At 41.7% G+C, this 25,054-nt stretch overlaps 1 long non-coding RNA gene across 1 annotated transcript; it reads right to left on the bottom strand.

Moving 5' to 3' along the window:
* Nucleotides 1-2,794: 2,794 nt before the first annotated feature.
* On the bottom strand, nt 2,795-5,582 carry LOC142469952 (uncharacterized). The gene is made up of 3 exons (XR_012789134.1): nt 5,453-5,582; nt 4,496-4,547; nt 2,795-3,326 (listed from the first exon to the last, which is right to left on the bottom strand). It is a non-coding gene; the product is annotated as an uncharacterized LOC142469952 (long non-coding RNA).
* Between the last annotated feature and the right edge of the window lie 19,472 nt (nt 5,583-25,054).

Genomic DNA, 25,054 nt, shown 5'->3' with positions numbered 1-25,054 from the left:
GCTGAGATAGTGCTTCCTCAAAGAGTATCCTGATACTTTAATTTAGATGACTTCGGGAAGCACGCGGGGCCTCTGTAAGCGCTGCACCCCCTGCAAAGAATCTCGTGTCGCACCCACCGCAGGGAATCGTGTGACGCCCCCCTGGGTGGCACACCCCATAGTTTGCGCACCCCTGGTCTGGAAGGAATGAGGCACAATGTTGAAACAAGAGGTAAGGTGGGTTCTGATTGTGGAATGGAGTATGGAGTATGCCCCAGGTTGGAATATCTGGGTATCATCAACTTTTCAGTCACAGAAAAAAGAATAGGAAAAAAATAATGTCATATTGCTTTCATTTATGAATTATTGCTAATTGTTGCACTATAGATATTGTTAGCAATTGAGGCATTTCCTTCACATGTACAGTATGGTACAGGACGATTAATTAGCATGCACACTGTTTAATGTCCTTTGACTTTTCTATAGATGACAATAGCATAACAGAACTCTGCATTCCGGTTTTAGCACACAAAAGTCACGTTTATTTTGAAGAGAAATACAGTACTCACATACAAAAATAGTACACAAATAGCGGTGACACCAAATAAGTTACAGGGTATAATATCTTCAAAGATGGTTGCATAATTATTCTTTTCTTGAGTAGAAAGGTGTTGTTCCTCAGGACTCTGACTGTACCTTAAGTATAGACTGAAAAAGTGTTGTGGTATGGCAAACATAATAACTTGGATTTAATTAGCAAGTGTTTACATGAATCGGATTACATTACTTTAAACAGCTACTAATTGTAAATTCCCAAGAGCGTGGGACTTACAATTACAGTGCAATTGGGCTCTTTCCAGCTGTTAAAATGTGGCACACCTGTAATGACATGCCCTGTTCTAAAGCCAAGCAACCTTCCCATGCCATTCAGCCATTCAAATGAGGTGTGATTATTATTAGCAGTTTATTCACTATGCAACTACATGTATAGTTCTCATTCTGCAATGTGATAGCAAAAGTAATGCTCTTACTGTACTTCTGCTAGCACTTCATATAGGAATTGCTGTCCTATATTTAACTTTTCTACTTTTCAAGAAGCAGTTTTCTAATAGATTGTTGTAATCCATTGAGACATGAAGCCTCCCATCAACCTACTCCTCAACTTATTTCGAATCTATTGTTTTAGTGCAAAGATCATGAAAAGTATTACGAGCATTAATTGCATAAAGTGTATTTTAGCAATTAATGAATATACGCGAATGTACGTGAATATACTGTATTTACAATATGTTTGCAGACACTGTACATTAAGGTTTTAGGAATGTGCTATGTTAAAAATTAGACACGGGATTTAAAATGCTTGATGTTAGATGAAGCATGCATTTCACAAATGCAAGGCTTTTTAATTGTATTATATTTTGGGATGACTTTATTTTATGAGATGTGTTTTATACTGAAACAAACAGAACAAGCACAGTAAGTTTTGCATTATGGCTGTGGGGAAGATTTTGTTTTCTTTTTGGAAAACATAAGAAAATGTTGGAAAACACAGAGTAATTTTGCCTTTGTTTGTGGTTACCCATAGACATTGTCAGATTTTTCCACACATGTAATTAAATCTGTGCACCTAACTAATCTCATAAGTATGTGTTTAGTTGAGAATGAGCACTCGGGTAAGACAGCAAAATATGTCAGTAACATCTTTAAGGGGAAACGAGGCAAACCCTGCTACGTGTAACTAAAGGAGACCTCGATTGACGGCTTTCTCTGTAGGAAAGTATTATTTGTAATTTTTATTCGGTCTGCGGTTCGATGTCAGATCTTTAACAAGTGTTTAAAAAGACTTGCACAACATCAACTGAATGAAACCTGCGATACTCCATGTTTGGTGTAATTGTACCAATGGCCAACTTATATGGAGAGGAGTTAAGAAAACAAGATGTAACAATGCAAAACAACCGCAGTTGGCTTCATGTTAGAAAAATGTGCATTTGCTGTTAGCAGTGTCTGCTAAATCTTTCCCTTAAGTTTCTCTCATCTTAAAACCATTGGGTCATTCTTTTCTAACTTGCTTGTTTTGTAATGTCTGTACCATGTATTATTTAATGTCTAATTTACAGTGTAACGGAGACAATAATTTATTCTCTGTCACTCCTTTAGTACTGTACTGTATGTCTTAACAAGCAGCATCCAGATCATTTGTAGTTATTATCATTGTATTTATTATAGAATCATTTCTTAATTTATATTGCCGTAAAAAAATAAAATAATGTATTCTGTAGTTGAAGTCTAATGATACTGGATAGTTCCATTAACACTACTTTTCCCTATTTCCAAACATAGTGTATGACTTCTTTAAAGAATCAATGTACTTATTTCATAAGGAAGAACTCTCTTTATGTGGTCCTGGTTTTGTATTATCTGGTGGTCTTTTGACCTGAAATATATTCCCCTTTTATATTATCACAGTGGACACTTGGTTGGTATTAGTTGACAGGTTACAGTAATTACAATAGAAGATAGAAGATCGATGCCACCACAGCTCCTATGGAAGTCAGACTCACCAGGTAGGATAATAAAATGAATTTATTTAACTACATACAACAGATACTGACAAACATGACTAGGAGACCTCCTCCCACGCGTTTCGGGCAAGTTTGCCCTTTCTCAATGAGCACTCCTTGATAAAGGGCAAACTTGCCCGAAATGCGTGGGAGGAGGTCTCCTAGTCATGTTTGTCAGTATCTGTTTTATGTAGTTAAATAAATTCATTTTATTATCCTACCTGGTGAGTCTGACTTCCATAGGAGCTGCAGTGGCATCGATCTTCTATCTTCTTGCCTACATCCGGATCGTGGGCGCGAAACGGAAGAACGTCATTCACCCTTGGAGGGGAACTTCCAGCCAGGAGAAGGAGGGATGGGTCATTGTGAGTATTCACTCCATCCGTATAGCAGTGCAACTGCAGCCGATCACCACACATTGGGAACGGGACTGCACACAGCTACTAACCCCATACCTCCATCAGGCTTGTTTCCATTGCTCCACTTACCAATTACAACGCAGGCTATTAGCAGAAGGTGTGTATACCTGGAGTCGCCAGACGGTCTTTCTTGGTCTACATTAATTACAATGTTTATGTTTAAGGGATTTTTGTATGTAGTCGTGAAACTGAGGTTTCTGTGGATTTTGCATGTGTGATTGCAGAAATGTGTGACTTCCGGAAAGCTGGCCAAGATGGTGGCTGCAAAATCTTAAACTCTGCTCTGTGAGGTCACAATCTGTAATCATCTGCATGGTTTCGAAGTCTGTATCCACCAAAAACATCCGCAAAGGTGTAGTGCAATCTGTTGGATGCCACATAAAAAGTTTAATTTTACATTTCTCCACAGTTTAGAGATCTTATATTTGTTTTTCTTTCTAACTCCAGAAGTCCACCTTGTGTAATGGTCCAATATGAAATTCCCCTGATGAAGATACTGCTTATTTTTTAAAAAGCGCAGCAGCAGCAAACATTTTGCAGTAACTTCATATGAGCTGTAACGCGAGCCGTTTATCTGGATAAGGTAACTAGAGACACAGGGGAAAGATCTTTTCTGGTATTGTCAATAAAGTTTTGTTGAAAGATGGACAACAAGTAATTGTATGGAAGACAACGCCCTTAAAATAGTGATAGCAACAAAAACATTGAATACAGTACATTTGAATTCCAAAAAATGTAATCTCGCTTTAAGGCAATAGCAATTATAACGCCTATAAATCTAGTAGACTCGTGGAGAGGGTTAAATCCGGTGGCTAACGATCATACTTGCCTATCAAAGGCTAATGACTTGATGTATATTGATCATTGATTGATCTTGATGTAATGTACATTGAAAGCCCCCCTCTTTCCTTACTCAAAGTTAGAATTTCAGAGAGTTTGTCAAGGAGAAATAGTTTACGGGAAAAAAAATTGCAATTCAGAACATAAAAATAATCATCTGTTTAAGGAAGAATCTAAGGCAGAAATGCAGGTATAGTAATTTAAAAAGTGCCATAAACTGTAGGAAGAAAAAGGATCAGCCGGACTATATTTCTTTGAACATAGATGTTAAGGCTTAGATTGTAAACTCTTTGGTGCAGGAATTTCCTTTCCTATTGTCTGATTTTGCTGTGCTTATAGTATTATTATAATTCCCTATACTCTATTCTTTGTGAAGCACTGAGTACATTTTTGGCGCTATATAAATAAACATCTACATACAAGGCTTTATATGTACAGCAAATACAAAATATCACTTGTGAGCACATTCATATGTCTCAGACAGGTCTGCAACCATGTCTTTCCCCATTATCTCTTAGCATACAGTGCTCCCACTGCAGCTAGGGATTCTGGGAAATGACATGCAAATGAGCACATAGTGTCACCTTTTGCTTCTTATCCATTTTAACATAGACCCCTATAAGCTTATGCCTGCCACATTACACAGCTTTTCAGCACAGCCTAGGTTTAAGAACTACATAGCCAGTAACCTACCCACAGACAGCTGTTTTGACCTCTTGGGTCTCATCAGTGCTTCCTACAGAATCTAAAATTCAAGGGAGAACCAATGCATCAGACTAAACAAAAATATGTTGAAGTGTAGGAACGTTTAGAACTCTATTTTAAGGACAGGGATTGTCACTATTTATTTATGAATAATCAGAGGTTTAGATTTGAGAGATTTGGGAATAAATCTGGGAAAGTACTTGCCAATTTAGTAAGAAATAGTACTGCCTCTAATTTTTTAAAGATCATTACAGATGACACTGGAGTGAGACATCATGGTAACATTAGCAGAGATCTTTGCAGATTTTTTATAAAAAAAAGTTCACAAGATCCCTTAAATCTTTTGAATGAAAATAATTTGGTGGCAAACAGGGTCTTTAATATTACCATAGAGGATCTTGATTCTTTTTTTTTAACGATCCTTTTACAGTGAGGGAAATTTGTAGAGCAATAAATAAATCTTAAACATTATTAAATAGAACCAGCAAAGCAATGCAATACCGGCACTCCTATGATGTAGGGATGTGTGGTATGTGCACTAGGGGAGGGTTCAATAGAAAAAGAAGAGAGAGAGAGGAGAGAGAGGAGAGAGAGGAGAGAGAGGAGAGAGAGGAGAGAGAGGAGAGAGAGGAGAGAGAGGAGAGAGAGGAGAGAGAGGAGAGAGAGGAGAGAGAGAGAGATAAAGAGAGAGAGAGCACGAGGGAGAGAGCACGAGAGAGAGAGCACGAGAGAGAGAGCACGAGAGAGAGAGAGCGTGAGAACACGAGAGAGAGAACACAAAAGAGAACGAGAGAGAGAGTGAACACGAGAGAGAGAATACGAACACAAAGTATCAGAGTCCCCAAATTGCATGCACTCAATGTCCCACACTGTATAGTAAAGTAGTAACTTACAGCAGTGCAAACAGGATTTGGGGTGAGCGTAAAGATAATAACGTATACATACCCCAATGTGGTCATTGCAAGGATTTTGATAGATTTGTAAGAACACAATCTTTAATAGAACAATTCATTTAAAATAGAAGGGGTGATAACATGTGAGAGAAGAGTCGCTGCTGTAGAAGGGCACATCGTAATCTGAGCAGAAAACAAAGTGTACTTTTGTGTGAGGTACACTAATATAAAATAGTAACTGTTAGTTGTCACTGAGAGTAAAAAACTTGGTGTATTATTTCATTTGAACTGTATGTGCTCTCTGCACTGTGTGCATGGGGTTGACTGCTCTGGAGGTGAACTTTGTAGCGGTGACGTCTGGAAAACAAGCTGTGTAATGTTATTTACACTGTGTCTCTACGATCATATGGTAAGCAGTATAATTTGTATATCTTTGTATCCAGAAGGGATACCATTGTTCACCAATACTTGGTGATTAGTCTGTTCTAGTATTAGACTTTGAGACCACTGTGTCCTCTCTCCTAGTATATAAATAACTGATTGAGTGCAATATGCACGGGAACCTTTTTGTTGCCCTCTTCGGGGGTCATATCCTGTATGTGCTTTCGCTACTTTATTTCCCCTATGAACCTTCAGGAATTTATTATCACTCATTAATACTTGATATTAAGGTTGAGCAGTGGGGTACCTTATTTATTTATTTATATAGAAGACACAATGTTTGGTGAGGAGATATAGTTCCGTGATAGAAATGGCAGTGACCTGTCTGGACACAGTAACTTGTGCTCTCACTATAGATTAGATGCTATCTGTGCAAGGAGCTGGGGCACGCTCGCATGACCTGGCCCAAGTGGAATATAAGATCTACCCCGGCTCTTGCACCCACTCCTCCCTCTATCAAAACACCCTGTCTTACTGAGCCCATAACATTGGGCCATCAAGGGATCAGATCCCCCTGAGGCCATTGGAGAAGTCACTGCCCCTGTTCTTGCAGCGACGTCTGGGCTTCTCCCAAAAAAACAGAGAGAAAAGCAATAGGCCACCCTGGTACAGCTACCTTCTGTTTTTGCTGTCTCCCCCCAAGTGCACCCTACCCCCAATATAAGCACCATACAGGGTATTGTGGAGTCTCTCCTGCTGGGGATACAGTAGCACCCTCTCCTGGGGAATTGCCCCCCAAGAAGAGGAAGTTTAAAACCTATAGGAGGGTGGTTAAGGACGAGGAGGGTGAACATTATGATGTTCACCCTCTAAAGACTCTTAAGCAGAATAAGGTGTCTGTTCTGTATAGGGTGGTCTTGCCCAGACCACTGGTTTAGATCGGCTAGTCTGGGCCGGACCCCACTCCACATCCTCAAGGGGATGAGGCCTTAAGGTCAGGGGATCTGGAAGTAGTGGAAGTGGAAAGGAAGGTGCTCAAAGTGTTAGGGGTGGGGGGCCAGAGTGCTATACAGCATGAGGCCCTGCCCCTGGACATGGATGTTGGGGTGACCTCTACTACCCCTCAATTGGAAAATAGTCCCAGGGGATTTCTGTTGTGGTGCATCTACAACACCGGATGCGGCTGTCCTCTGGGACTCAGGGTTCAGTCAAGATCCCCCTTCCGTCTGTGCCACCTTGGGCAATCCCCCAGCTCTTGTCACTGGAGAAGGGGGATGATATAGGGCTGCCAACCATGGATGACTCTGAGTGTGCGATTTAGGGGGTGGTTAGAGGGATGAGGGATAGAGCGGGGGAATCAGATATGAGGGTGGTTTTGTGGCGAACTCCCCAAAATTATGCCGGGTGGTGTCTGATTTGGACACTCTCTGTGGGGAGTTTCAGTTGGGCTCTCTGCAGAAGGCACCTGTTGTGATTGATGCTCCCCATGGGATGCTCGCTGAGGAGAACCCTCCCAAGATTTCTGCTGATCGCTGCAATATTCCATCTGCCTAGGTGGTGGGGGAGGAAACAGTGAAGACAGTGCATGCCTCTGTGGCACCCAAAGTCACTGAGGGGGCCACTATCTCCACCCAACTGCCACCAGCGATCCCTAAACAAGGGGTCAAAAGTAGAGGGTACCCTCTATTACTATTAGTACCTGCCTCTAGATGTATCGGGGCGGGTGAAACGGGCGAGGTAGTGCACTGTCTGGAGCATGAGAGAGTACAGCCCTGTACATGTCCTCCAATCTGCTGAGGTTGGGGACAAGAGGAGCATGAGGGTGTTGCCGTGGCTTTAGTACCGTGCAAAGATCTGGAGAGCTAGGGCTGAAAGGTGAGCAGGCTCTCTGGTCTGCAATATCCCCTCCATGAAGGTGTATGAGTTGGGATAAATTACACCTTTAAAGTCCTGGATCAGATGGTGAGGGACACAGGCAGTAGACAGGCCCATACGGTGCGCAAGCACCTCAGCCTCTGCCCAGTCCCATTGCTTGTAGTACAGGAGATCCCTACTCTGGTCACTCATGACAGGATTAGTTGGTGTGTCCATCCTCTCCCAGAGGGAGGCACACAACACTCACAGAGACCCAATGTTTCCCCATCTAGAGAAAGTCCAGCAACTTTCTCTGGATGTTGATGACGAATTCAGGAGTTGGACCCATGGCTATCAGCCGGTGCCACAGCTGACTCGCCACCAGCTGTATGATCACCAGAGTCCTTCCAGTGAGGGAAAGCAGTTTGACAGATATGCTTATGACCCCAGACGAGCGATGACCCATTCTTCAAGATCACTGACATTTTCTGGGTCCAGGTTCTCCGCAGCGGACAGGTAGACGCCCAGATACTTTAGAGTATCACTCCCCCATGAGAAATAACAAAATGTGGGGGGGCAAAAAGTCTACATGTAAGGGACCTACCAAAAGGCTTGAACACTTGGACCAGTTGATCCGAGCTGAAGAGGCCGCTCTACTGACCTCTTGGCACGATTGTGCATGCCCCAGATTAACTAGGTCCTGGGCCACAAAGAGCACATCCTCAGCATAGGCTGATAGGACTAGCCACATGCTGGGATCCCGCAGCACCAGCCCTGTCAGCCTCATTAGGCAGAGGAAAGGCTTGATGACCAGTGCGTACAGTTGCCTGGACAGGGGGCATCCTTGACGTACTCCCTCACCAAACACCAAATGTTGTCAGGGACAAATTAATCTACAACAGACACTCTGCAGAGGAATACAGTGTCTGTAGGAGGCTTACAACTTGTGGAGAAAAGCCGAATGCCTGCAGGGTCTGCATGAGGTACCGGTTATCCACCCTGTCAAACACCTCCTGATCTAAGGACAAGAAGGCGAGTGACAGACCAGTCCTGCATAATGCAGCAGGCCCCGAACTAGAAAAATATTATCATGAATGGTCCAGTCTGGAACAGTATAGGACTGGTCGGGGTGGACCACTTCTGCCAGTACTGGCTTGAGCCTCAGCAAGGGCACTTTGGCTACGATCTTATAGTCCATGTTGAGCAGCATGAATGGTCTCCAGAGAACTGGCAGAGACCTCCCTACTTCAGCAGCAGAGAGGGTACTGCTCGCCGACACAAAAGGGGCATCTCACGGTCTTAAGGGCTTCAGCCAGGACCTCTGTGATATCAGGTCCGAGCATTTCCCTGAAGAACTGGAAGAACTCCACAGTGAGCCCATCTAGCCACAGCACTTTTCCATAGAACATAAGACAGAGAGCTCAGCCAGAGTCAATATTAACTTAAGCTGCTCCCTTCCTCCCTTGATGAGCATGGGAAATCCCTCCCATAAGACCCTGCATGTGTTCGGCTGGATGGACTCCAGAGACAAAAGGTCTATGTAGAACATCCAGGCTCCGTCCTGGATTCTCTCCGGGTCCATCAGAGGAGAACCATCCTCTGCCAGTAAGCAGGTGACATGTTAACGGTTTCTCCTCTTTTTATTCAATGCATAGTAGAGGCGCGGCCCACGACCCATCTCTCAAAGGAACTGGACGCGGGAACACAAGTACACCCCCCAAACTTGCCAATCTTCCTAGTCTTCCTTTCTACATACTGTATGCCCTCTGCAGGTAATAATCCCCATACCAGACAGACAACCACTTCTTGAGATTGAGCCCTTTCACCCTAAGGGCCTCGATCCCAGCAACAACAGAGGGTCTTCTAGCAGCTTTAGCATACTCCTGACACACGAAGAGCAGGCAAACCTTGCCCACATGCCACCACTGCTCTAATGTGGCACAGTCCCCCCTGCAACCTCTCTAGGCCATCCAAAACTCCCGGGCCAAAGTCGCGAACCACTTTTGCTCCAACAACATATTGCTAAAGTGCTAATAGGTGCATGAGGGCGCCGCTGGTAGTAGCACTACTGTCATGGACGCACAATTGTGGTCCTAGAACAGCTCGAGCCTAATGGCACTGGACTGGACTCATGATAGGCTGTGGTTGGAAAGAAACAGCCTGTCAATGTGGGACCAGGATATCTGTTCACTCCACACCCTAACATAGGTGAACTCTTTGGATGCCCCGGGATGTTGTTCTCGCCAGATATGTACTAAGGAGTTGCAAGTGATAATCTCCCACAGGGTCGATGCAGAGTACGGGTGTGACTCTGTACCATTGTGGTCCAGAGCCTCAATGGTGCAGTTGAAATCAACCCTAAGCATCACACACTTGTCCGCGTCAACTGTCTCCAGGTATTCGGACAATCTGGCAAAGAACTGTATTCTCAAGGGTCCGGTTACAGGACCATACACATTCAAGAAATTGAACGTGCAGTCCCGGTGGAGGGAACACTTTTCAAAGTTAGCTCCCCGTCCCACAGAGGATCTAAGTTGGAGAGTACTCTACGGTGCACAGAGCATGGGAGAGTAGTTAGCCCACTTCATGGACTCCCCCTCGCCACCTGCCCTTTTGTGATGAGCGGGAGTCCGTGTACCATATTTATTTTAGCTGGGCCAGACTGCAGCCCCTTTTATCCCTGCTCCTGGCATTGACTAAGCTAACCATTTACTGTATAAGTGTAAGGAATCCACTACTGGCTTTGACTGCAGCCTTGCAGACCTGTGCAGTTGCAAGCTTCCTCTGGCAATCTATGGCACAGGTGCTGCCTCTCATTGCAGCTTCTGCCCTGTGCTCTTTCATTGGAGGAATTCTCACACACCCTCCTCCTGTGATTGGATCTCCGCCCTTTATATTCTAGGCGTCGGCACTGAACCAGTGCCGAGCATAACTATTCCTACCTCTATGTTACTGTCTCTGCCATAAACCACCCCAGGCCTCTCTCCTAGCATTCTTACCTTCCAAGTTCCTGAGTATCCAGAGGCCTGGTCCTGGACGTCTGTGCTGAAGCGTTGTTGCCAGCACTGGCCTGCTGCTATCTCCTCGCAGTGGCCTACCCTGGACGTCTGTGCTGAAGCGTTGATGCCAGCACTGGGTACTGCTGCATTCCCTCCTAGCAGTGGCTACCCTCCTTTCCTGCGGCCTGCTGCGATCCTCTTGCAGTGGCCTGCCTTGTACTTCTGCGCTGAAGCGTTGGTTCTTCCCGACGCTGCCCTGCGGTGAACTTCAGCCAGCCTGCTGTTTCCTCCTGCTGAGATCGGCGTCATGGGCCGAGGCCACTCCTCGCGCAAAAGCCACCCCCGCGCTCACGCTCCTAAGCTGAAGCGGGGCACTCCTGACTTCCTGTTGCCGAACTCCTGCTTCATTAACGACGATGCTGCCTTCTCCAATCCTGACCCTGCGATGTACGACTACAAACTGTGCACTCCGGATCAGTCTGCGTGGACTAAGGTCGGTGATTATATAACCCCACCTCAGCCCCGCGGTCCGGTCACGGTTTGTGGCGAGCATCGGCGTAACAATAAGACCAGGAAGCAGTGTTTGGAAGGGGAGGTCCCAATAAACATTGTGGCCATGTTCCGGGCGCTGGTGCACTCAGGTATCCGGGAAGAGTACACATACACAAAGTCCACTGGGATGGTCTCAGAGCTCGCCTCCCAGCCTGCGTCAGATGGGATTCTCTGTTCGGTATCCCCCACTTTGACTTATTTTATACTCAACCTCCTAATTTAGTGCAGTTTTTATTTTTATATACAGTGCACTGATTACCGTTTTTTGTTTATATTTGTTTGTCTGGCGCTCTTTCTCATCTATATGAGAATGCCGTTCATCTGATTGGCTGGCTTTGCCATATAACATTGCGGGAATGAGGGTACCTGGACATTGAGGGACTGCGGATCAGGTAAGATCTCAGGTGGGATTGCTGCTTTAGATATAGTGAAGCAGGGGCGTCCAGGCACTGGTTAAAGGGTGCAGGAAACTAGTCATTCACATCTGGATTTTTTTTCTAAATCCGACATGGACTCTATATACGCCGATAATGATATCAAGCCTTAGAAGCCGTGTAAACGACCGTCTTACTACACAAATATGACATCCTAACGGTTGAATGCGCAGGTATTCATTCAGATTGATTTTAAGTAGCATTTGGGTAGTTTAATGGGTTAGTTAGGGCGCTGGCGCATCACGCATGCGCAACAGCTGATAGTTATTGATTCTGCAATCAAGGTACTGCAGGGGTATACTCCCCCAGTAAAATTTGTCCCTGAAGAAGCTCCTTTGCTGGAGGGAAACGCGCGTTGGACGCGCAGTGTTGTCAGTCTCCTACTTGGAGCTGTTTTAATGTAGTGTTCTGTAGTCTCCTGGTTCAATCTGTGTAGACCTTAGTAGTTGGGTATTTATTCCAACAGTCAGTGAGTCTGCCTCCCTGCTTCACATGACATATGCTCACTTAGAGTTTTCTGCTGGGTAACTCACTGATAATAATGCTGTGAGTGCCAGCTCCACTATGTTGTTAACTCCCTACTATCATTATAGCATGTGTCAGCGTTACCACCTAAGCACGTGTATTTTTACATATTATTAATTATCACTTCAAGTGCCTAGTGGTATATATTTAAGCAGGACTGCTGGACTTTCATCTATGTAATTGCTCACTGAGCAGTATACATCTATATATACTTACCACCTGGTCTTACAGTTGCTCCAGAGGGGTTAACACCCTGACTCATAGCATCCTCTGTCCTCTACATCCCATCAACATTTAGTTGCTAATTGGGATCGTATAATCATACATTCACTGACATGGATGCTGGGTATTGTTGATTTAATTTATTTTTAATTCACAGTACACAAAGTTTTGGTAATATATGTTTTAAGAAAATTTATTAAAAGTTAATTTTTACACTTTGTAGGAGTGCAGTTTAGTGAATTCTTTTAGGGGGCACATCCAATTTGTGTTTTCCCTTCCCCTTTTTCTGTATCCCCCACTTTGACTTATTTTATACTCAACCTCCTAATTTAGTGCAGTTTTTATTTTTATATACAGTGCACTGATTACTGTTTTTTGTTTATATTTGTTTCACTAGCGCTCTTTCTCATCTATATGAGAATGCCGTTCATCTGATTGGCTGGCTTTGCCATATAACATTGCGGGAATGAGGGTACCTGGACATTGAGGGACTGCGGATCAGGTAAGATCTCAGGTGGGACTGCTGCTTTAGATATACTGTAGTGAAGCAGGGGCGTCCAGGCACTGGTTAAAGGGTGCAGGAAACTAGTCATTCACATCTGGATTTTTTTTCTAAATCCGACATTTACACATACATACACACACACACACACACACGTAACAAGGACTAATTGTAGCATAATGTAATACAATAAATAAACTTATGTCAAAAACAAATGTTGTTCTTAGTAGGACTTTATTTAAAAAAAAATGGGGCGGGGCTGGGGACGGGACTAGGGGTAGGGCTGGGGGCGGGACTAGGTGGCAAGTAGATTTTTTTGTTCGGCGAGTAGATTTTTGGGTGATGTGTCAACCACTGCTTATTACCATATGTTTTGTTAATTTGATGTAGCATTGGGCACTGTCCACTGTCTTTTGTTGTATACATTTGCCACGCTCAATAGCACTCTTTTTGGCATAAATATACTGTATATTCATGATGTGGTGGGTGTGGGAGTTTGAGCTAGCTGGGAATGTGTGTGTTTGTCCTATTTATTAACCTTTTCCCCATCAGATGGGACTGCTACGAACTGCTGCAAAAGGATTAAATTGAGAGAATGGTATGCATTGTAGCACTGTCCCATATTGCAGTACAAAAAATATATCAATGGCGCTCTGCACTAATAAAATATAAACATATAATATATAGTAATGGAAATATACAACCAGTGGCGTGGATGTTTCTCCTGGGAATGGATGTTCCACATGTGATGGGAAAACATGTAAGGGAAAAAAATCACAACATAGTGTAATACTGTTAGGCATACATACAAACATATAACATAAGACGGACGCTGAGAACAACAGGTGAACAATTACAAACACATTTAATAAAGCATATCATTAAAAATACATAAAATACATAAAATAGAAACTGTTAGGACACTCCAACTCAGGTGGGGGTACCTGCTTACCAAAAGTAAGAAGGTATCAGGCAGTGGATATATAAGAGTATCCCCTCTATGGATGGCTGCTGCTGCACCGGACTGCTGGGCTCACACGTGTGTTGTTTACCGTGGATAGTGCTTGCTCCCTCTGTTCGTGGCAATCGCCTCTGTGCGCCGTGGACACGGAAGATTCTCGTGTCTGCCGGGGAATGGTAGTTCCTTCCTGCTCGGCTGTTGGAAGCGCGGCAAACGGAGCTGTTTGTGGACGCGGATGGATATCCGCCCGGATTCGGCAGCCAACGGACATCTGCTAGCAAGTTCCAAGGGGGACAGGATTCACCACCGAGTCTGGAGGACCTCTCAGAGACACCCTACGCGTTTCGAAAGTCTTGCTTTCTTCCTCAGGGGTAAACGTAGTATAAAAAAGTAGTCCCTGTATGTCCCGATATATATAGTCCCGGATTAAAGGTGCAGTACATCAGAATAAACTTGCTCATGCGCAGATGTGTACTTTGGGACTCTCAGCGTCTCGAACAAGAACATATACACAAAAACAAACATGGAACATAAGATGACAAGTGATACATATCAAATAATAATAATACATTTACACTGTCTAAAAACTTAAATAATAACAATGAAACATATGAAATATATAGCCTAATCTCAGAATCATTATTGATATTATCAAACAACAGTTGTGAACCCTATATAAGAAGCATGTTGAGCAGAATTCAAAATAACCTCAACAGTAGATCATATAAATAATGAAGAAAAATATGTAACCTTGTAGTGGGTGAAAGATGTGATGGTGCTGTGTGGTATAAAAATATATGTTCCCATGCATTGGGTAATAGAATGTGATAATGTTGTGTAAATGTGGAAGTGAATAGGATATGTAGATATGTGATATGTGTGAGGTATTATAAATTAATAAAGTATGTCAATTGTAAAAATTATTTTATATAATAAGAGAAGCAATTGTGCAATGGTGACCGAGTAAATATGTGAGTTAATTAAAATGCATACAATTGTGTATGCTGTGATCTGTGAAAATATATATGGCTACTACAATATTGATTTCAAGTAGAAACCAATCATATAACCTATTACATATATAACTTATATGTGATATTTACAAAATATATATATAGAGTGGTTCTCCTGTGATAATCAATAAATTTAAATATAGTAGTGTGCTATACCAGAGCCCTGTATAATGGAGAAAGAATAATCTATTTATTAGATGGATACTTTATCTGTCCAGAAGGAAAGGTTTCAGGTCAAATTCAATATTGAGCCCGAGAGGGGTGAGTGTTTTTAGTTCGTAAATCCAAAAGGATTCTCTTTTACCTAGTGCCCCTCCCTTATTCCCACCACGCCAATTTGTCGTGACTGCCTCTATCGCTACACATTTTAGACCTTTGGGGTTTTTGTCATGCACTTGGAGGAAATGGCTCGATACGCTATGTGTATCCAGGCCTCTTTTAATGTTGTAAATATGTTCATAGAACCGACGTTTAATCGGTCTAGTGGTCATACCCACATACTGCAGACCGCAAGGACATTCAAGGAGATAAATAATATTTGTGCTATTACATGTGATGTGTTGTTGTATGATATATTGTTTAGAAGTTTGAGTAGATGTGAAGGTAGTTTGTTTGGAGCTGAATCTACATGCTGTGCATGTACTGCTGCGGCCGAGTTTATTCGAGCATTTGCCCGTTCTCGGCCGCAGCAGTTACCTGGCGCGCGCCGGAGGGTGCCGGGCGCGCGCCGAAGCAGCGGAGGAGAGGCCCGCCGATCGCGGCTTCCCCCTCTCCTCTCCGGGTCCGCCGGGTCACCCGGAACCCCCTGCCGCCGTCCCCCACATCGCGGGACACCAGGGCTCCCTCGGGGAGCCCTGGACGTGCGTGCAGGGGGCGCAGGCACCCGATGACGCGTGACCGCGCATCGGAGACGCGCGGCACGCCGAGGGGCTGCCACTTGCAAGCCGGGAAATCTCCCGGCTTGCGGTACTGGCCACACTGCAATAAAGTGTGTCGCCAGTGTATTACATGTACAGTATAATACTCTTTCATAACTTTTTTGTTTGTATTTGTTTGGAATCGACTGTTAGATCTGAGTGGACAACTAGGGGCCAACCTTTGGCCTATATTAGGTGCTTTAGTGAATATTATTTTGGGTTTTAGTGGAAGTATTTTAGATAGGTCAGGGTCTTTTCTCAGGATTGGCCAATATTTTTGAATAATCTTCTTAATTCCTGGTGCCATTTGATTGAATTGTGTGATAAATGGTAATTGAATATGTGTATTGGATGATTTGGGTTTGTACTTGAGAAGGGTTGATCTGTCTATTGCTTCAACCTCAGAGATGACTTTATCCAGATGGTTAGATGAGTAATTTCTATTGATAAATCTATCTCTGAGGTCCTGTGCTTGTGTATGAAATGCTTCTGGTGTGGAACTGTTTCTTTTGAGCCTGATGAATTGGCCTTTGGGGATGTTATCGATCCACGCAGGGTTGTGATGGCTGTTGGCATGTAGATAATTGTTGGCCTGAACCTTTTTGAAATGAGTTTTGGTATGAATAATATTATTGTAAATATACATAACTAAATCTAGAAACTCTAAAGAAATGTTACTTGAAACAAAAGAAAATTTTAAATTAAATGGATTATTATTCATGTATAATTGGAAACTGTCTAGTTCTTCTACGTGATATTTTCAAAAAACATTGGAAAACCCTGTCACTGGATAAAGACATTAAGGAATATGTCAAAGATGGACCCCGTTTTGTATTTCGAAAGGCTCCAACAATTGCGACACATCTGTCGCCTAGCTTGTTTAGTTCACAATCAAGTCATCCACGAATACAGGGGATACCAAAAGGTTTCTTTTCCTGTGGTATCTGCTCTATGTGCAAATATGTTAAACCAACTAAAATGATAAATTCTGGTAAAAAAAGTTTTTATATCAAGAGCTTTATAAACTGCAATTCCAGTTTTGTTATTTATATTTTGTTTTGTGGATGTGACCAACGGTATATTGGGCGTACGATCAGACCGTTGAAAGTACGAATTGCGGAACATGTGAGATTAATCAAAAAGAAGGATTTAATACATCCTGTACCAAGACATTTTTCTTTGTGCCCTAAAGGAGGAATTAACAATTTTTCCTATGCAGCCTTAGAACATATCCCTAGCCACGTTAGAGGCGGAGACAGAGAGAATACATTGAATAAACGTGAAATGTTTTGGATTTACACCTTATGCACCCTCTATCCATCAGGTATCAACCAAGAGTGGGAGCTAAAACATTTTTTGACAAGCTAAAAAATCCCTGTATACAATCTACGTGAATCCTTTTGTAAGGTTTATATCTCTCTGGTGTCTTCCTGATGGGTGGCTCAAGGTACATTTTAGTAATTCATTATTGTGTCATGGTATATATACAACATCAATCAATTGTATATGAATCTAGTTATTATATTCTATTGATTAACATGTCATCCGTATTCCAAATATGAATTATTTTTACTGCAATGTAGTGAGTTGGACTGTATATACTTTTGTATGTTTTTATTATTAGCTTATATATGTATAACTTAAGCACTTTCCTTATATTTTTTCCTAACTAGTTATTTTTGTGATTAATCAGCAGTCTTTGTTTTTAACTCTTGTTTTTAACTTATTTTTTGTATGTTGTATGTAAGTTTCACATTTGGTTTGGTGTTTTGCATGTGACGGTCTCTGTATTGGATTGTATAACGTGAGTTAATACTCATTATTCTGCATATGAGAGGGGTTTACCCTTCAATTAATTTGTGACCAATCAGAGCGCGGTTCTGTCTATATAGAGATTGTCTCAGGCTTAGGGAGTTACTCTTTGAAAAAGTCCATAACCCGGACGAAACGCGTCAGAGGTTAACTATGGCTGTTGTTCACTTGTTCAATCAATAAAGTTTTTTATTTTTTCTACATGCGTTTTGGCTGTTTGGAGGAGCTGTGACCGCGGCGTCACTTGTTTTTTCATCTAGTTCTTCTAGTGAGCCGGACCAAATAAAGAAAATATCATCTATGTAGCGCCGCCATAGGACCAGGTTCGCTCCAAAGGGACAGTTGGACCAGATGTATTGATTTTCCCAACTGCCCATAAACAAATTTGCATAACTTGGAGCAAACCTGGTACCCATGGCGGTGCCACATATCTGTAAATAATATAAATCATTAAAATTAAAATAATTGTGAGAGAGGCATTCAATTCATACTCTCTCACAATTATTTTAATTTTAATGATTTATATTATTTACAGATATGTGGCACCGCCATGGGTCCCAGGTTTGCTCCAAGTTATGCAAATTTGTTTATGGGCAGTTGGGAAAATCAATACATCTGGTCCAACTGTCCCTTTGGAGCGAACCTGGTCCTATAGCGGCGCTACATAGATGATATTTTCTTTATTTGGTCCGGCTCACTAGAGGAACTAGACAGTTTCCAATTATACATGAATAATAATCCATTTAATTTAAAATTTTCTTTTGTTTCAAGTAACATTTCTTTAGAGTTTCTAGATTTAGTTATGTATATTTACAATAATATTATTCATACCAAAACTCATTTCAAAAAGGTTCAGGCCAACAATTATCTACATGCCAACAGCCATCCCAACCCTGCGTGGATCGATAACATCCCCAAAGGCCAATTCATCAGGCTCAAAAGAAACAGTTCCACACCAGAAGCATTTCATACACAAGCACAGGACCTCAGAGATAGATTTATCAATAGAAATTACTCATCTAACCATCTGGATAAAGTCATCTCTGAGGTTGAAGCAATAGACAGATCAACCCTTCTCAAGTACAAACCCAAATCATCCAATACACATATTCAATTACCATTTATCACACAATTCAATCAAATGGCACCAGGAATTAAGAAGATTATTCAAAAATATTGGCCAATCCTGAGAAAAGACCCTGACCTATCTAAAATACTTCCACTAAAACCCAAAATAATATTCACTAAAGCACCAAATATAGGCCAAAGGTTGGCCCCTAGTTGTCCACTCAGATCTAACAGTCGATTCCAAACAAATACAAACAAAAAAGTTATGAAAGGGTATTATACATGTAATACATGCACAGCATGTAGATTCAGCTCCAATCAAACTACCTTCACATCTACTCAAACTTCTAAACAATATATCATACAACAATACATCACATGTAATAGCACAAATATTATTTATCTCCTTGAATGTCCTTGCGGTCTGCAGTATGTGGGTATGACCACTAGACCGATTAAACGTCGGTTCTATGAACATATTTACAACATTAAAAGAGGCCTGGATACACATAGCGTATCGAGCCATTTCCTCCAAGTGCATGACAAAAACCCCAAAGGTCTAAAATGTGTAGCGATAGAGGCAGTCACGACAAATTGGCGTGGTGGGAATAAGGGAGGGGCACTAGGTAAAAGAGAATCCTTTTGGATTTACGAACTAAAAACACTCACCCCTCTCGGGCTCAATATTGAATTTGACCTGAAACCTTTCCTTCTGGACAGATAAAGTATCCATCTAATAAATAGATTATTCTATCTCCATTATACAGGGCTCTGGTATAGCACACTACTATATTTAAATTTATTGATTATCACAGGAGAACCACTCTATATATATATTTTGTAAATATCACATATAAGTTATATATGTAATAGGTTATATGATTGGTTTCTACTTGAAATCAATATTGTAGTAGCCATATATATTTTCACAGATCACAGCATACACAATTGTATGCATTTTAATTAACTCACATATTTACTCGGTCACCATTGCACAATTGCTTCTCTTATTATATAAAATAATTTTTACAATAGACATACTTTATTAAGTTTATAATACCTCACACATATCACATATATACATATCCTATTCACTTCCACATTTACACAACATTATCACATTCTATTACCCAATGCATGGGAACATATATTTTTATACCACACAGCACCATCACATCTTTCACCCACTACAAGGGTACATATTTTTCTTCATTATTTATATGATCTACTGTTGAGGTTATTTTGAATTCTGCTCAACATGCTTCTTATATAGGGTTCACAACTGTTGTTTGATAATATCAATAATGATTCTGAGATTAGGCTATATATTTCATATGTTTCATTGTTATTATTTAAGTTTTTAGACAGTGTAAATTTATTATTATTATTTGATATGTATCACTTGTCATCTTATGTTCCATGTTTGTTTTTGTGTATATGTTCTTGTTCGAGACGCTGAGAGTCCCAAAGTACACATCTGCGCATGAGCAAGTTTATTCTGATGTACTGCACCTTTAATCCGGGACTATATATATCGGGACATACAGGGACTACTTTTTTATACTACGTTTACCCCTGAGGAAGAAAGCAAGACTTTCGAAACGCGTAGGGTGTCTCTGAGAGGTCCTCCAGACTCGGTGGTGAATCCTGTCCCCCTTGGAACTTGCTAGCAGATGTCCGTTGGCTGCTGAATCCGGGCGGATATCCATCCGCGTCCACAAACAGCTCCGTTTGCCGCGCTTCCAACAGCCGAGCAGGAAGGAACTACCATTCCCCGGCAGACACGAGAATCTTCCGTGTCCACGGCGCACAGAGGCGATTGCCACGAACAGAGGGAGCAAGCACTATCCACGGTAAACAACACACGTGTGAGCCCAGCAGTCCGGTGCAGCAGCAGCCATCCATAGAGGGGATACTCTTATATATCCACTGCCTGATACCTTCTTACTTTTGGTAAGCAGGTACCCCCACCTGAGTTGGAGTGTCCTAACAGTTTCTATTTTATGTATTTTATGTATTTTTAATGATATGCTTTATTAAATGTGTTTGTAATTGTTCACCTGTTGTTCTCAGCGTCCGTCTTATGTTATATGTTTGTATGTATGCCTAACAGTATTACACTATGTTGTGATTTTTTTCCCTTACATGTTTTCCCATCACATGTGGAACATCCATTCCCAGGAGAAACATCCACGCCACTGGTTGTATATTTCCATTACTATATATTATATATTATATGTTTATATTTTATTAGTGCAGAGACTGGGGTTCAGGGATATATCACAGGCTGCCTACACATTAGGATATAGCGCTACCTATTTGTTTTTTACCACTGTCCCATATTGCGCCATATTTGTTAAACAGTTCTTGCATGTACAAATTGAGAAAACTACAGGAGTTAAACTGCTGGGCTCTCAGCTGAATGTTAGATTAATTGAAAAAAAATATACCAAATTTCAGAGCCTGAAATTTCACCGACACTGAAAAAAATCTTTCAGTTTAGTCCAAAGAAGATAATTTATGGATATTTTTAATCCAGTGAAAATATTATCTTGGGATCTGCAAGAATTTGTCACATCTTCTCATTCCCGTCGATGAGAGGACTTCATTTTAAGAAGTCTTGAAGGTCAGATCAAAGGAAGTTAACATCATCCCCACATGACTCTCCTTAGAAAATAAAAATGCATATTTTTGGTGATAATAGAATTAGGATTAATTTAGATTTTTTTAAAAAATAATGTTAAAGATAAAAATAATTTGGATGTTATAGTACAGTGGCGACCAACTTTATTCTAACTCGGATAGCTCCGCGAATTTCAGATTATCCCGGTTATGTGCGGTTTTGTATCGCTTTCGCCCGGAGTGTATTGCGTTATTTTCGCGGCTGTGATTTAAGCATTTTATTCCCGCTGTCTGCAATACTGCAATGCCGTGTAAAAACTCATGGGGGCGTTTGCGAGCTGTTGTCTTTGAAGCCGTCCCCTGGCGAGATGTGTTTGCAGCAGAGAGAGATCCGCTGCTCTCTCTGCGCAAACATCGGCACATTAAAAATTATTTAAAATACATTTTTATTCATAGTGTAGATGTGCAGGGGGTGTCCGGAGCTGAACCGCATTGGTTTCAGGTCCGGGGACCCCCTGCTTCCCGAGAAACAGGCCCCTTTATGGGGTGCCGGTATCCCTCTGCATTTCAAGGTCCCGATCACGTGACCGCGGAATGTAAAAAAGCAGAGGGATACCGGCACCCCATAAAGGGGCCTGTATCTCGGGAAGCAGGAGGTCCCCGGACCTAAAACCAAAGCGGTTCCGCTCCGGAGACCCTCTGCACATCTACAGTATGAATACAACACCCATATCAATAAACACTCGTTCCTTACCTTTGCGGCTATGTGCTATGGTAATGAAGCAGCATGAATGTATTTTTAATAATATTGTACAGTGAGCAGGGGGTTCCCTGAGCCACAAATCAAAGCTCAAGGGACACCCTGCTCCTGCACAATATTATTAAAATACAGAAATGCTGCTTCATTACCATAGATGATAGCCGCTAAGGCAATGAAGGGGTTAACCCACCGTGCCCACTTTATTGTGGGTAGCGGGGGTCGGTGAAGGGTGTATTTGGCCCTTGGTGTGAGTTTAGGACTTGCGGGGGGGTTGCGGGTGCAGTTAAACCCCTTCACGACCGTAGCAGTTAATACCGCTACGGTCATGAAGGGGTTAACCCCTCCCGCTACCCCCCCCCCAAGCCCTAAACAACCACCGTTGGGGCTAATACCCCCTTCACACACCCCCGCTACCCACAATAAAAAAAAATCACACACAGCAGCCGCACAATAAATAAATAAATAAATAAATACATGAATATAAATATATATATATATAACAACAACCCCTGTAACCCCTAACATAATACACTTACTGTATATGCACATTAATGATACTATAGGCATGAATGTATTTTTAATAATATTGTACAGTGAGAAGGGGGTTCCCTGAGCCACAAATCAAAGCTCAAGGGACCCCCTGCTCCTGCAAAATATTATTAAAATACAGAAATGCTGCTGCATTACCATAGCTGATAGCCGCTAAGGCAATGAAGGGGTTAAGGCAGAATAGCATGTTTATGGGGGACATTTGCCCCCAATAAACATTGCAATAAACAACATACAGTATACCCCCTGTGTATTTAAAATACATAAACAACAATAAATACATTAAATACATATTTTTAATGTGTCTGTTAAACCTCCCTGCCTTGACTGTAATCTGTGTAAGGCCCCCTCCCCCTAATGTGTCTGTTAAACTTCCCTGCCTTGACTGTAATCTGTGTAAGGCCCCCTCACCCTAATGTGTCTGTTAAATCTCCCTGCCTGTGTTTCTGTGAGTGCAGTGTATGTAAATGTGGGGAGGGGGAGGGGGAGGGGGATCCCGATGTGCATATAATGCAGCGCCTCACTGCCAATGGCCCACCCCGTGAGGCCTAACCACCCTCAACCACTACCCACAAGGGAGGCCTACCCACATACCACATGGCTCTAGTACCCTGTGACAGGCTTTCAATGATGTCACATCCTTTCTAGTATACCATGTGACAGAGGCTTGGGGGAGAAAGGATGTGACGTCATTGAAAGCCTGTCACAGGGTACTAGAGCCAATCAGAGTAGGGATGGAATTCCTACGCTCTGATTGGCTACCGTACCATGTGAGGCCGGCCATGTTTCTTTTAATGACGTCATCTTAAAGGCAATTGAAGCAAAGCCATTCTGATTGGCTGTGCTTTCATTGCCTTTAAGTGACGTCATCATTTTTATTTTTATCGGCCAAAACACATGGTTTTCACTGCCCAATCAGGGCCGTGGGAACCATATGACGAAAATGTGACGTCATAGGCCTTTAAAAGCCTATGTCGTCTCATTTTGAAGCCAGACGCCGAGGAGGAAGGACCTCCTACAGTAGAAGAAGGCCAGGGCGTGGCCGATGATGGAAAGAAGACCCCGCCCGGAAGAAGGTAGAAGAAAGAAGAATACAGATGAAGATGAATTACAAATAGAAGACCCGTGGATTGATTTGGATTTTTAGTGTAATGTTTATTTTTTTATGGTTTATTATTTTATGGGTTCCTGTGCCTGGTGGATTGGTTCGTGAGTAAGCTGCGCAACGGGAGTCGGTGGGGCCAAGTAATGGTAAGTGAACTAAAGAAATGTATTTAATTGTGCTTGTAAATTTTTTTAAAGTTTTTTTTAACATTTGTATTTATTTATTTGCGGTATATCAGTTCTTGCCACTGTATGTATGTATGTATATATATATATGTCTAGAGAGATATATACATACAGGGTAAGAAATGTTGTTATTTTAAAAGCTTGATTTGATGTGTTTTAAATTAATTTGGCTATGCTGCTATGCTTCAATGTGTGTACTGTATAATGTTTTTTAAAATTAGATAGATGTAATCCTTGGTATTGTATTGTGTGCTTGTGTTCAGGGATAGCCTTGGTTTTAAATTTTGTATTCTGGTTGGTACTTATATTTTTTCACATGCTAAATTGTTCTGCTCCAGGTGTGAATTAGTTAATTGTTTAATTGTTCGGGATGGACTGTCAATTGTTTAGGGATGTAAATAATGAATGCTAATTGATTTTTGTTTACTTGATTGGTTAAAATAGTTTACTTGTTTGGAGGTATTTGTATTTTGCTTGCATTGGCATTTGATGATTTAGATTGTAAGATCAGTTAGGATTATTAAAGGAAATTCATTTTAATGTAGTGTGTCTGTATGGAGAAGTGTTATTTGTAGTACAGTATGGTTTTGATAACCCTTTTACATTTATTTGTATATTGGTTCATCATGTGTGTGTATATACTGTATATATATCTCTCTCTCTCTCTGTGTGTGTGTATATATATATATATATATATATATATATATATATATATATACAGTATATATATATATACTGTATATATAGTTGCATGATGAAGCCACTGTACAAATTCATGGGTGAAGGGTTGGTATCGGGCCAGTGTGGCTTAACCCCTTAATTACCTTTGCGGTTATTATCCGATAAGGTGTTTAAGGGGCTAATTGATATCTGAATGTACTTGCAATGTATTGGCTTTGTATTTGCTATGTATTTTGTGTGCAAGACAAGGATGTTGCTGGCGACGGAGACTTCTTATTGATGAGGTCAGTAGTACTTTATTTATTTGAATATGCTAGTTAATGTTTTTAATAATGGGCAATTAATCTATTATCCATATCTGGATAATAGTTATTTTGCACATTATTGTACTGTAGGTGTTGGGGGGGGGGGGTGTATGTATTGAATGTATAGGCCAGGTTTATTTTTTTTACATTCAGGGTTTGTTCCGTGGTTCTGCGTGGGACCTCTGGAGACCACCTGCGGTTCTCCTC

Source organism: Ascaphus truei, chromosome 1 (assembly GCF_040206685.1).
Source record: "Ascaphus truei isolate aAscTru1 chromosome 1, aAscTru1.hap1, whole genome shotgun sequence".
In the NCBI taxonomy this organism is placed as follows: Eukaryota; Metazoa; Chordata; class Amphibia; order Anura; family Ascaphidae; genus Ascaphus; species Ascaphus truei.
This window is presented reverse-complemented; position numbering and strand designations above follow the sequence as displayed.